The 14,750-nt window shown below is 48.9% G+C and overlaps 1 long non-coding RNA gene across 1 annotated transcript in view; it reads right to left on the bottom strand.

Moving 5' to 3' along the window:
• Positions 1-958: 958 nt before the first annotated feature.
• The window catches only part of LOC139280115 (uncharacterized), a 79,267-nt gene continuing 65,475 nt past the window's right edge, over positions 959-14,750 (bottom strand). The window contains exon 4 of the long non-coding RNA XR_011596624.1: positions 959-1,017. This is a non-coding gene — a long non-coding RNA (uncharacterized lncRNA). The remainder of the gene's footprint in view (positions 1,018-14,750) is intronic.

Below are 14,750 nucleotides of genomic sequence, written 5' to 3'. Positions count from 1 at the left end.
CAAAACTCTTCCCTTCCCCGCCATCAAAACTCTTTCCCTCCCCTCCCCCATCAAAACTCTTTCCCTCCCCTCCCCCATCAAAACTCTCCCCTCCCCTCCCCCATCAAAACTCTCCCCTCCCCTCCCCCATCAAAACTCTCCCCTCCCCCCCATCAAAACTCTTCCCCTTCCCCCACCCAAACTCTTCCCCTCCCACCCCCCCCATCCCGCCCCGATCAAAACTCTTGCCCCCCACCAATCTGTCTCTTGTAGCCCTAAGTGTGGAAAGACAGCGGCCAGCCTGTGTGGCAGGCCACTCGGCCCAGGATAGGGGTAGCAAGCATCGGTCCCTCCCACACAGCCTGCAGCACACCCACAGATTCTGGGGGCGAGGAGCTACTGCGCATGCGCGCACACTTTAGCGCACATGTGCAGAAGTCCCGGCACTGTTTTCAGCACAGGGACCTGGCTCTGCCCCAGAATCCAGTTGCCATGCTACGCCACTATGGAGGAGAGGCTGGGGAGTGGCCAAAATTGGCCCAACGATTTTTGGCACCTTTGGAGTTCTACAAAAGCGGCGCACCTCTGGTGAGTGTGCCAGAAATCTATACTAGCCAAATTTTGGCCCCAAGAAGTGAGTAGCTTTGTTTCAGGGATCAATGCCATGTTGAAAGGTACCATTGCAGAAGTATCTTTGCTGTTTTGACATTGAGGTGAATATTAAAGGTTTTAACTACTATAAATATACTGTATGTACTGAATATGGTTACTTACCTGTTGAATGTTAAAATATATCTGTCTGATGGTTGATAGACTAAGCTTGAACCTCAGTCCGCTAGAGAGTATATTCATCTACCAACTGAAAATGAGGTCCTGTGCGACATGTGATGTATTCCAGTAACACAGAATACAGTGTCAAGGGTCCTCTGTTCAATGCCTGAGTGTCACTATACTTACTTAGATATTCATTGGATAAAGACACATTTTGGCTTGGAAGGGATATGGAGTGGTCATTGCTGCTGAACCCAGGTGATATATCTAGTGTAAAAACACAAAAATGTAATACTCATTACCTTCTGATCCCAGTGGGACAGGAAAAAGTTACATTATTTCTAGCTGTATAGACTGACCTGAGTGAAGGTGGCAAATGGTGCACAACAGTGTGAAATTTATCTGAGTGATTTAATTACATAGAATTTTACAACACAGAAACAGGTCAATAAGCCCAACAGGTCTATACCGGTGTTGATGCTCTATCTCATCCTATTAACATATCCTTCTATTCCTTTCTCTTTCATGTATTTATCCAGCTTCCCCTTAAATACTTCTATGCAAATTCATCTCAATTGCTCCATGAGTTCCACATTTTCACCACTCTCTGAGCAAAAAAGTTTCTCCTGAAATAAAAACAGAAAATGCTGGAAATACTCAGCAGGTCAGGCAGCATCTGTGGAGAGAGAATCAGAGTTAATGTTTCAGGTCAATGGCCTTTCATCATAACTGGAAAAAGTTAGAGATGTACTAGGTTTTAAGCAAGTATAGAGCCAAGGAAAGGGAAGGGAGGGGAGGAAAGAACAAAGGTAATAGGGTAGAAGGCAGGAGAGATTAAATGACAAAAGAGATGATGGAGCAAGGCAAAGGAGGTGGTAATAAGACAATAAAAAAAAGAAAAGATGGGTCTAGAGCTGAAAATGACAAAAGCAAAATCATTACTGATATGTCTTTAGATGCTCTGATAATGACTCCACGAGGCAATGTATTGTACTTGATCTGTAATGACCTTTAATGTAACTCCAGAGTATCACACATGGTGGCCAGCCTTTTATACTAAGCCTGGCACACCCGTATAGGTAACCTACAAGTCTCCCACTGCAGTGCCCTCTGGTGGCACACCTATTGACCATACAGCTGGTGTACAAGTTTCCCATAGTAGTGCCCTCTGGTGGCACATCATATGTAATAGTACAAGCAGTAAACATGTTTGGATACATGACATCACTCTCCCCCAAGTCCTTAGTGCAAATCGCCTTCATACATTGACTGTGCTCTGGGCTTAGCTCTATCTGATTGACCCTTGGAGGGTCGTTTCCATCTTGGGTGAGTAGGTGGTGGTTCGTTGGCAGTAGAGGTGCTGGTGGTTTCTGATTGTGCATCCCTGACCACTCCATTCTCTCCCCCCAACATATAGATTATGCCGGTGGCTCATTACATTCATATACATTCAAGTCCAGGAAAAAAAAATTGCATTTACAGCATTACATTTGTGGTACAGTTGTGAGGCAAGTACATTTGACTGGTGAGGTACATACTTGATACATATGTGGAATCAGTACTGGTGTCAGCACCATTGCATAAGGACAAACTAGTACCAGAACTTCTGGATGGTGTCCAGGTAGTCTGGTGGTGGCGCGGTGCCCAGTGCTGGCAGTGGGAACCCGGTTGGCTCAACATGCCTGCTCTCGGGCCTTTGCCATTGTTTCTAGCATCGGGCAGGTTCACAGATGCCTGTGACCTCCCTGTCCTTTCCTTGCGCCCGGGTCACTGCTTCTCCCTGAGGAGCAGTCATCTAGCAGTGTGCAGGGAACTGCTGACTCGCTTGCCTGGGCATTATTTGGTTTGGGATCCTGGTTGGTCCCAGTCCCATTTGGGAGAACCGTTGCAGGTGACCCTTCATTCCCGGGTGTAGCCTTGGTGGCAATAGGGTCTGGGGGCTGAGCTTTAGCATGGTTTGCTCTTTCAGGCTCATGGCGGTTGGTATCATTGGGTGCCCGAGAGGTGGAGCCGATCAGGGGCAGGGTATCGATACTGATGCTGTTGCCCTCCAGACATCGCTTGCTCTCCAGCTTGTCTATTTTGGCTGCTTGTGGCCACACACCGTGGTGCATCACTCTGATCCCAAGGACGCAGATTACAGCATTGGGTACCTCGCTGGACCTGTGTGCTCCCGATAGATGTTTGTCCGCTACATTAACTGAATACAGTTGAAATCCTACATCGCACAACGTTTCATTACTCATTGTGGATAAACTGAAGCTCCGATCTCAATCGCACAACTTTTCCTTGCTTATTACATGTATAAAACTCTGATCATCAATTACAAGCTTTACATTTAACTCATAGTTGCTATTACATTGAATGAGAATGTGGACATGTCCCTTTAAGTGTGGTGGGTTGCTGGCCTCCTTTAAGAGAGCCTTGCTATCTTTACCCCAACCTTGGAGCTACGTGTTGCTCCATCAGCGCTGTATCTCTTGGTCTGGCCACCGCCATTTTTTCTTCAGCGCTTCACCTCGTGGTTTGGGCGCTGTTATGTATGAATAAAGTGTCTGACTGGGTATTGTGAGCTCAAAGTAAAGTGTGACCTTAGTCTTTTATTGCAGGTCACCAGAGTGCCTCTCCAGCCTGTGAGGCCTCCTTAAATACCTGTGCTCCCAAGGGATTGTGGGATCCCTTGGGACTCCAGGGGATGAGCCCTCCGGTGGCTACACAAAGTATATACAGGTTTACATATATAACAACACCCCCCCCCCCGCCAAAGTCAACAGTGTAACTATTTACAAGGTGAGTCGATCTGGTGCCTTTCTTTCCCTGGTTGATCATCTCGGTGCAAATGCTGGTTTTGGTGAATCGTCTGTTGGGCCCTCGCTGGGTTGCTGTGCAGCTGGCCTTGCTGGGCTGTCTGGTGTGGTGAGTCCTGCTGGGCTGCTGCGGGAGATGGGTTCTGCTTCGTGGCCAAACGCAGTGTCTATTGCCACTGGTGTGTATGTTGGTGGGTCAAAGAAGGTCGGGTCCAAAGTGGGTTGCTCAGGATATTCCGTAAATCTGAGTTTGATTTGGTCCAAGTGTTTCTGGTGAATGAGTCCATTTGAAAGTTTGACCCGAAACACCCTGCTCCCCTCCTTGGCCACGACAGTGCCAGGAAGCCATTGGGACCTTGTCCATAGTTCAACACAAAAACAGGATAATTGATTTCAATTTCACATGACACATTTGCGCTATCATGATATGTACTTCGTTGAAGCTGCCTGCTCCTACCTGTTCATGTAGATCAGGGTGAACTAATGAGAGCCTTGTCTTAAGTGCCCTTTTCTTGAGCAGTTCAGCAGGTGGAATCCCAGTGAGCGAGTGGGGTCTCGTGCGGTAGCTAAGCAGGACTTGGGATAGGCGAGTCAGCAGTGATCCTTCAGTTATACTCTTCAAGCCGTGCTTGATAGTTTGCACTGCTCTCTCTGCTTGACCATTGGATGCTAGTTTGAATGGGGCAGATGTAACGTGTTTGATCCCATTACGGGTCTAGGGTCCATGTCGGCTATGCAGGCCCGTTTTTGGGTAAAATGTTCCTTGTGGTTGTAGATGCGTGCTCCAAATGGATTGAATGTGAGATAATGTCGACAAGCACATCCACTGCCGCCACTGAAAGCCTGCGGGCCATGTTTGCCACGCACGGACTGCCTGATGAACTCTTTGAACTCGGCACTGGTGGAACATGGCCCGTTGTCGCTCACAAGGACATCAGGCAGTCCATGCGTGGAAAACATGGCCCGCAGGCTTTCAGTGGTAGCAGTGGACATGCTTGCCGACATTATCTCACATTCACCTTATTTGGAGTACACATCTACAACCACAAGGAACACTTTACCCAAAAACAAGCCTGCATAGTCGACATGGACCCTGGATCACGGTTTGGAGGGCCAAGACCATAAACTTAGTGGCGTCTCCCTGGCTTCATTGCTTAACTGCGAGCATGTGTTACATTTGTGCATGCAGGATTCTAAGTCCGCATCGATACCGGGCCACCACACGTGGGATCTGGCTATCACTTTCATCATTACAATGCCTGGGTGAGTACTGTGGATGTCACTGCCCTTCTTGGAGACCACTACCCGATTACCCCACAGAAGGCAGTCTGCCTGTATAGACATTTCATCTTTGCACCGCTGGTACGACTTTATCTCTTCCTGCATTTCCACTGGGACACTGGACCAGCTCCCCTGAAGCACACAATTTTTTACTAGGGACAGTAAGGGGTCCTGGCTTGTCCAGGTTCTAATCTGTCGGGCTGTGACGGGTGATTGTTCACTCTCGAATGCTTCCATAACCTTGACTAAATCTGTGGGCTGTGCCATTTCCACCCCCGTGGTGGGCAATGGCAGCCTACTGAGAGCATCGGCACAGTTTTTGTGCCTGGCCTGTGGCGGATGGCGTAGTTGTATGCGGACAACGTGAGCGCCCATCTCTGGATGCGGGCCGATGCATTCGTATTTATCCCCTTACTTTCGGAAAAAAGGGATATCAGTGGCTTATGGTCAGTTTCCAATTCAAATTTTAGCCCAAACAGATATTGATGAATTTTCTTTACCCCATAAACACATGCTAACGCTTCTTTTTCAATCATGCTGTAGGCTCTCTCAGCCTTAGAAAGACTTCTGGATACATAAGCAACCGGTTGCAATTTCCCAGATTTATTAGCTTTTGCAATACACACCCGATGCCGTATGACGACGCATCACATGTTAGTACCAAACGCTTACATGGATCGTACAACACAAGCAATTTGTTTGAGCATAACAATTTTCTAGCTTTTACAAAGGCATTTTCTTGGCTTTTGTTCCATACCCATTCGTCCCCTTTATGCAATAAGGCGTGCAGTGGTTCTAACAGTGTGCTGAGATCCGGTAAGAAGTTACCAAAGTAGTTCAGGAGTCCTAGAAACGACCGCAGCTCCGTCACGTTCTGTGGCCTCAGTGTATTCTCGATTGCCTCCGTCTTCGAATCGGTGGGCCTGATGCCGTCCGCCACAATTCTTCTCCCCAGGAACTCCACTTCAGGTGCCAGGAAAATGCACTTCGAGCATTTTAACCTGAGCCCCACGCGATTGAGTATATTAAGAATCTCCTCCAGGTTCTGCAGATGCTCGACTGTGTCCGGACCTGTAACCAAGATGTTGTCCTAGAAGACCACCGTGCACAGGACCGACTTCAGAAAGCTTTCCATGTTTCTCTGGAATATCGCCGCGGCTGATCGAATTCCAAATGGGCATCTGTTGCAGATGAAGAGACCTTTGTGCGTGTTGATGCAGGTGAAGCCCTTCGATGATTCCTCCAGCTCCTGCATCATGTAGGCCAAGGTCAATTCCAGCTTCGTGAATGTCTTTCCTCCCACCAGCGTAGCAAAAATGTCATCAGCCTTTGGTAGTGGGTATTGATCCTGCAGGGAGAAATGATTGATAGTTACTTTGTAATCACCACAGATTCTGATGGTGCCCGTCTCCCTCAAGAACTGGAACAATCGGACTGGCCCACTCATTGAATTCGATCGGCAAAATGATGCCCCCTCGTTGTAGCCATTCTAGCTCGATCTCTACCCTTTCTCTCATCATGTATGGTACTGCTCTTGCCTTGTGATGGATGGGTCGCGCTCCCGAAATTAGGTGGATCTGTACTTTTGCTCCTTGGAATTTCCTGATGCCTGGTTCGAACAGAGACGGGAACTTGTTTAAGACCTGGGCACATGAGGTGTCGTCAGTGGACGAGAGCGCTCGGACATCGTCCCATTTCCAGCGTATCTTTCCCAACCAGCCCCTGCCGAGCAGCGTGGGACCATCGCCCGGTACCAGCCAGAGTGGTAGCTTATGCACCGCTCCATCGTAGGAGACCTTTACAGTAGCACTGCCGATTACGGGAATCAGTTCCTTTGTGTAAGTTCTCAGTTTCGTGCGAATGAGAGTCAAGACTGGCCTTGAAGCCTTGCTGCACCACAATTTATTGAAAGTCCTTTTGCTCATAATGGACTGGCTCGCGCCCGTGTCCAGCTCCATTGACACCAGGATTCCATTTAATTCAACCTTCAGCATTATCGGGGGACACTTTGCGATAAATATGTGCACCCCATATACCTCTGCCTCCTTGGTCTGAGGCTCTAGTTCGTCGTGATCAGCCGTGGATCTGTCCTTCTCTACAACATGGTGGTGTGCAGGATTAACCTGGTGAAACTTGCCTGCACATATGTTGGAGGTGACCCATTGTTCCATAGCCCTTGCAAACGTACCCTTTGAAGCGGCATGAATCGAAATGATGATCACCCGCACAACACCAACAAGGTGTTAATGGCCTTGCATTCATCACCCTTGATGGTGGACTCTGAGACATCTGCGGACGTGCAGCTGTAGGCATGTGGAGCCTGCCCTGTACGTTACGATTTGAAAACAACATCACTTTGTTCACAGTACTTGTAGCAGCACTCGTGTGCTGAGAGATTTGCTTAGTATTGTCACTGGTGGCAATGAACGCCTGGGCTATCGCTATGGCTTTACTCAAGGTTGGGGTCTCTACAGTCAAAAGTTTGCGAAGTATCACTTCATGGCCAATGCCAAGTACGAAAAAGTCTCTGAGCATGTGCTCCAAATGTCCTTAAAATTCGCAATGCCCTGCAAGGCGTCTTAGCTCGGCGACATAACTCGCCACTTCCTGGCCTTCAGACCTTTTATAGGTGTAGAACCGGTACATCGCCATCAGAACGCTTTCCTTTGGGTTCAGATGCTCCCGGACCAGTGTGCACAAATCATCGTACGATTTCTCTGTTGGTTTAGCTGGAGCAAGCAGATTTTTCATGAGGCCATACGTTGGTGCCCCGCAAACGGTGAGGAGGTTGCCCTTCGTTTGGCAGCGTTCGCTTCTCCTTTCCAGCTCATTGGCCACGAAGTATTGGTCGAGTCGCTCTATGAAGGTTTCTCAATCATCTCCCTCCGAGAATTTCTCTAGGATACCCACTGTTCTCTGAATCATTGGGTTCATCATTTGTATCTTGACGCCAGTTATGTATGAATAAAGAGTCTGACTGGATACTGTGAGCACAAAGTAAAGTGTGACCTTAGTCTTTTATTGCAGGTCCCCAGAGTGCCTCTCCAGCCTGTGAGGCCTCCTTAAGTACCTGTGCTCCCAAGGAATTGTGGTATCCCTTGGGACTCCAGGAGATGAGCCCTCTGGTGGCTACACAAGGTATATACAGTTTTACATATATAACAGGCACCATCTTTCGTCCATCCATGATGTCGACTGCTGTGATCCTCTTCTCCCTGGGTTCTGCCTCTGGATCCGATTTTCTTCCTCCGGAGTCCTGCCACTGGAGCCCGGAAGGAGCGTTTGGGTCGTCTCAGCTGGATCATCTCCTCGCAATCGTGCTGAGCAGTTTGTGCCTTGGGTGCTGTGCTGGTCTGCTCTCTGGTGCCGGATCCAACCTCAGGTAAGGGTTTGCTTTGCCTCAGAGCGCGGGGGACGTTGATCGCTGGAGGGGTGAAATCTTCCCACTTCCAATGGATCTTCTCCATCCACCTTCTCCCGAGTAGCGGTGGTCCATCACCTGCAACAATCCACAGTGGTAACTTGTGCACCGCGCCATCATGGAGTACCTTTACATCTGCACTACCAACGACTGGGATAAGTTCATCGGTGTTGGTGTGCAGCTTTGCCTGAACCGGGACCAACTTGGGTCGTTCAGCTTGATTGTCCCATAGCCTCTCAAAGGCTTCTTGATTCATTACTGACTTGCTCGCTTCCGTGTTCACTTCCATGAAGCCTGGAACGCCATTTATCTCGACTTACATCCTCAACAGGGAACATTCTGTGGTGCAGGTAAACATGCCATACACCTCATCATGGGGCTGAGCTGCCTCTCTGACTATCACTTCATAATCCGCGCTGGATTCAAGGCTATCCGCAGACTCTTCATCAACCCAGTGAGTCATATTTCTTTTGCACATTCGCTGGAGGTGGCCCTTTGTGCTGCAGCCTTTATACACATAGTCCTTAAAATGGCACTGGTGAGCCCTGTGATTCCCTCCGCAACACCAGCATGGTGCTACTCAATTAGCCCCCCTCGGTGGACTCTTGAGTTAAGGGACTCAGGGACCTGTTCCCTCTCCCCTGAGGAGATTCATGTTCTACAGACCAGCCTCTAAAAGGCGCCATTCTGTGTACAGTACTTGCCGGGTTTGAGTCCTGAGGATGAGTCATCCACCTAGAGCTGCAGGTCGAGGTCATGAGTGCCTGGCTCAAGGTGATGGCCTTCTGCAGTGCGACTGTGGTATCTGCAGATAGTAGCCTGTGATGAAGGCCCTTGTGGCCGATTCTGATGACAATGATATCCCGCAGCACTTCGGTAAGGTGGTCGCCGAAATCACATGGTGCCACCAGCCTCCTGTCTGCAGCATATTTCGGGATTTCCTGGCCTTCATAGAAACATAGAAAATAGGTGCAGGAGTAGGCCATTCGGCCCTTCGAGCCTGCACTGCCATTAAATAAGATCATGGCTGATCATTCCCTCAGTAACCCTTTTCTGCTTTCTCTCCATACCCCTTGATTCCCTTAGCTGTAAGGGCCATATCTAACTCCCTCTTGAATATATCCAATGAACTGGCATCAATAACTCTCTGCGGCAGGGAATTCCACAGGTTAACAACTCTCTGACTGAAGAAGTTTCTCCTCATCTCAGTCCTAAATAGCCTACCTCTTATCCTAAGCCTATGTCCCCTGGTTCTAGACTTCCCCAACATCGGGAACATTCTTCCCGCATCTAACCTGTCCAGTCCCGTCAGAATCTTATACGTTTCTGTGAGATCCCCTCTCATCCTTCTAAACTCCAGTGAATAAAGGCCCAGTTGATCCAGTCTCTCCTCATATTCCGGTCCAGCCATCCCTGGAATCAATCTGGTGAACCTTCGCTGCACTCCCTCAATAGCAAGAACGTCCTTCCTCAGATTAGGAGACCAAAACTGAACACAATATTCCAGGTGAGGCCTCACTAAGGCCCTGTACAACTGCAGTAAGACCTCCCTGCTCCTATACTCAAATCCCCGAGCTATGAAGGCCAACATACCATTTGCCTTCTTCAACACCTGCTGTACCTGCTTACCAACTTTCAATGACTGATGAACCATGACACCCAGGTCTCGTTGCACCCCCCTTTTCCTAATCTGCCGCCATTCAGATAATATTCTGTCTTTGTGTTTTTGCCACCAAAATGGATAACCTCACATTTATCCACATTATACTGCATCTGCCATGTATTTTCCCACTCACCTAACCTGTCCAAGTCACCCTGCAGCCTCTTAGCGTCCTCCTCACAGCTCACACTGCCACCCAGTTTAGTGTCATCTGCAAACTTGGAGATATTACACTCAATTCCTTCATCTAAATCGTTAATGTATATTGTAAAGAGCTGGGGTCCCAGCACTGAGTCCTGCGGCACTCCACTAGTCACTGCCTGCCATTCTGAAAAGGACCCGTTTATCCCGACTCTCTGCTTCCTGTCTGCCAACCAGTTCTCTATCCACGTCAGTACATTACCCCCAATACCATGCACTTCGATTTTGCACACCAATCTCTTGTGCGGGACCTTGTCATAAGCCTTTTGAAAGTCCAAATACACCACATCCACTGGTTCTCCCTTGTCCACTCTGCTAGTTACACCCTCAAAAAATTCCAGAAAATTCGTCAAGCATGATTTCCCTTTCATAAATCCATGCTGACTTGGACTGATCCTGTCACTGCTTTCCAAATGCGCTGCTATTTCATCCTTAATGATTGATTCCAACATTTTCCCCACTATTGATGTCAGGCTAACCGATCTATAATTACACGTTTTCTCTCTCCCTCCCTTTTTGAAAAGTGGTGTTACGTTAGCTACCCGCCAGACCATAGGAACTGACCCAAAGTTGATAGACTGTTGGAAAATGATCACCAATGCATCCACTATTTCTAGGGCCACTTCCTTAAGTACTCTGGGATGCAGACTATCAGGCCCCGGGGATTTACCGGCCTTCAATCCCATCAATTTCCCTAACACAATTTTCCGCCTAATAAGGATATCCTTCAGTTCCTCCTTCTCACTAGACCCACTGCCCCCTAGTACATTCGGAAGGTTATTTGTGTCTTCCTTCGTGAAGACAGAACCGAAGTATTTGTTCAATTGGTCTGCCACTTCTTTGTCCCCCATTATAAATTCACCTGAATCCGACTGCAAGGGATCTACATTTGTCTTCACTAATCTTTTTCTCTTCACATATTTATCGAAGCTTTTGCAGTTAGTTTTTATGTTCCCTGCAAGCTTCCTCTCGTACTCTATTTTCCCCCTCTTAATTAAACCCTTTGTCCTCCTCTGTTGAATTCTAAATTTCTTCCAATCCTCAGGTTTGTTGCTTTTTATAGTCAATTTATATGCCTCTTCCTTGGTTTTAACACTATCCTTAATTTCCCTTGTTAGCCACGGTTGAGCCACCTCCCCCGTTTTATTTTTACTCCAGACAGGGATGTACAATTGCTGATTCGGGCCGTCGGTGGGTATAAAACTGGTGTCTGGCTGTGAGGATGCTCTCTTTGGGCTTCAGTTGTTCTTGGATCAGCGTTACAAGCTCCTCGTATGTCTTGGTTGTTGTACTCGCTGGTGCCATAAACAGTGGGCCCACAACTGGTTAGCAGGATAGCTCTGCGCTTATCAGCCAGTGTGGCTGGCTTGTCGTCTGCCAGGTCGTTTGCTGTGAAGAAATGGTCGAGCTTCTCCACAAGGGCATCCCAATCATCGCCATCGGCGAACTGCTGCAACGTACCAAGGTTAGCCATTTTCGCGCGAAAGTCCGTAATCTCGTCGCCAATAGTTATGTCTTTAGATGCTCTGATAATGACTCCACGAGGCAATGTATTATATTTGAACTGTAGTGACCTTAGTCCATTTAATGTAACGCCAGAGTGAGTATCACACATGGTGGCCTGCCTTTTATACTAGGCCTGGCACACCTGTACAGGTAACCTACAAGTCTCCCACTGCAGTGCTCTCTGGTGACACACCTTAGTGACCATACAGCTGGTGTACAAGTTTCCCACAGTAGTGCCCTCTGGTGGCGCATCATATGTAATAGTACAAGCAGTCAACATGTTTGGATACAGGACAATTACCAGCAACTGTTGTCCAAAAAAATGGGAGCTGTGTTTATGATCTGAAATTGAGGACAGAGAGGTCAAAGTGGGCATGGAGCGGAGAATTAAAATGACAAGCAACCGGAAACTCGGGGTCACGCTTGCGGACTGTAAGGAGCTGTTCCACAAAGTGGTCGTCCAATCTGCCTTTGGTCTCCCCAGTGTGGAGGAGCCCGCATTGTGAGGAGTGGATACAGTATTCTAAATTACAGGTAAATCGCTGTTTCACTTGGAAGGAGTGTTTGGGGCCCTGGACAATGGGAAGGGAGGATGTAAAAGGGCCAGTGTTTTGTTTAAGTTTCTCCTGAATTTCTTATTGGATTTCTTGGTGACTCCCGCAAAAGTGGAAACATTGGGGTGAAGTTTCGGCCACCCGCTAGAATGGCACACATCGGAGAGGCCCGCCTAATTTATAGAACAAAAATTGAGCCAAATACTTCCCTCGCGATTCTCCAATAGCTGTAGGCCCAATTCCACCTCGGCACGGTGCAGCAGGAGCTGCTGGGGGTGGAGCTACAGCCCTGCACCCAAAACAGTGCCGGCAGCTGCGCGCGTGCGCAGTAGCTGCCAGCGTCCTGTCTCGGCGCGACGACCCTATCACCGGCCGAGTGGCCTGTGCATCTTATCTCGGCGGCGGGGCCCTGCTTCCTCATCGCCGGCGGGGCCCGCCTGCCCTGCATCTTTCTGGGGCGGACCCCGCCCGAAGTGTCGGCGGCGTCGGCAGAAGCCCGGTATCTTCTTCTCTCCGCCCCCATCTTCTTCTCTTCGCCCCATCTTCTTCTCTCCCTCTGCCCATCTTCTCTTCCCCCAACCCCGCCCCATCATCTTCGCTTCTCCTCTTCTCCCTGGTGCTGCAGTAGGTGAGTAGAAATCATTTTTTTATTTATTGAGTGATTTTTAATTTTTTTTTAATTTTTAATTTTGTCATTTATTTGGATTGATTTATTGGTTTATTTATCATTTATTATTGATGATGGCTCTTGATTTGTAAAAGTGAAGTGTTTAATGTTTGTTAACCCCCCCACCCCTCGTTCCCTACGCCTGATTTGTAACCTACGCCTGATTTCTAAGTGTAGGCAAGGTTTTTCTGAGCGTTCAAAAATCTACACTTACTCCATTCTAAGTTAGTTTGGAGTAAGTTTTTGCTGCCTAAACTTGCAAAACAGACGTAAGTGGCCGGACACGCCCCCTTTTGAAAAAAAAAATCTGTTCTGAAACGAAACTGTTCTAACTCACTAGAACTGGAGCAAACTAAAGGCCGAGAATTGCAATTTCTAAGATACTCCATTCTAAACTAGTTGCTCCAAAAAAATAGGAGCAACTCAAGCCGAAGCTTGACCCCATTTTCTCTACGTCTACTCTATTGAACCCCTTCATAATTTTAAAGACTTTATCAGGTCACCTTTCAGTCTTCTCTTTTCTAGAGAAAAGAGCCGCAGTTTGGTTTTCTTGTACTTGGTGATTCATGAATGGTAGATTTTTTTTTAAATTAGATTTGTTCAGCTTTCTGCTAGTTATATGTTTCCCATTGACATTTTTTGATTTTTGCACACTTTGTCAATTAGATATTTGATTGATAATTTAACAGATAAATGGTTATTTGACAATTTAATCATTACGAGCTACACTATGACTTTTGAAGTGTGACATCTCTGCTACACTTTCAGGTGCTTTTGATTGATGTGATGCCACAGATGTGTGCTAGATGAAAGACCTTAAATCATCGATGTAACTATTTGTACTGCACTCTTTTTGACAGACAGTTGTCTGTCTAGCCTCAACCCCTGCCCGGACTTTACTTTTTTGACAGACATGCGGCAAGCCCTGCCCTTGTCAAACTCCACCCACCCCCCACCACCCATTTTCGGCACAAATCATTCCATCCATGTGGTGCCGCGAAGCAGGACCTGAGGCCCCAACTCTCTTCCCCCACCCCCACCCCATCCCCCCGGCCGGCGTTCCTGGGGCCGAGGGAGAGAGGATGGGGGAGAGAGAGAGGCTGAGGGGAGAGTGAGAGAGGCTAGGGGAGAGGGAGTGACTGGGGGGAGAGTGAGAGAGGCTGGGGGAGAGAGAGAGGCTGGGGGGAGAGTGAGAGAGGCTGGGGGGGGGGGAGAGTGAGAGAGACTGGGGGGAGAGTGAGAGGGGCTGACGGGAGAGAGAGGCTGGGGGGAGAGTGAAAGAGGCTTGGGGGGAGAGTGAGACAGGCTGGGGGGAGAGTGAGAGGGGCTGGCGGGAGAGAGGGAGGCTGGGGGGAGAGTGAGAGAGGCTGAGGGGAGAGTGAGGGGGGAGAGAGAGTGAGAGAGGCTGGGGGGAGAGTGAGAGAGGCTGGGGGTAGAGTGAGGGGGGAGAGAGAGTGAGAGAGGCTGGGGGAGAGTGAGAGAGGCTGGGGGGAGAGTGAGAGAGGCTGAGGGGAGAGTGAGGGGGGAGAGAGAGTGAGAGAGGCTGGGGGGAGAGTGAGAGAGGCTGGGGGGAGAGTGAGAGAGGCTGAGGGGAGGGTGAGGGGGGAGAGGGAGTGAGAGAGGCTGGGGGGAGAGTGAGAGAGGCTGAGGGGAGAGTGAGGGGGGAGAGAGAGTGAGAGAGGCCAGTGGGAGAGTGAGAGAGGCTGAGGGGAGAGTGAGGGGGAGAGAGAGTGAGAAAGGCTGGGGGGAGAGTGAGGGGGAGAGGGAGTGAGAGAGGCTGGGGGGAGAGTGAGAGAGGCTGAGGGGAGAGTGAGGGGGGAGAGAGAGTGAGATAGGCTGGGGGGAGAGTGAGGGAGGCTGGGGGGAGAGTGAGAGAGGCTGGGGGGAGAGTGAGAGAGGCTGG

The sequence above is a fragment of the Pristiophorus japonicus genome, chromosome 14, assembly GCF_044704955.1.
Source record: "Pristiophorus japonicus isolate sPriJap1 chromosome 14, sPriJap1.hap1, whole genome shotgun sequence".
NCBI classification, from domain to species: Eukaryota; Metazoa; Chordata; class Chondrichthyes; family Pristiophoridae; genus Pristiophorus; species Pristiophorus japonicus.
This window is presented reverse-complemented; position numbering and strand designations above follow the sequence as displayed.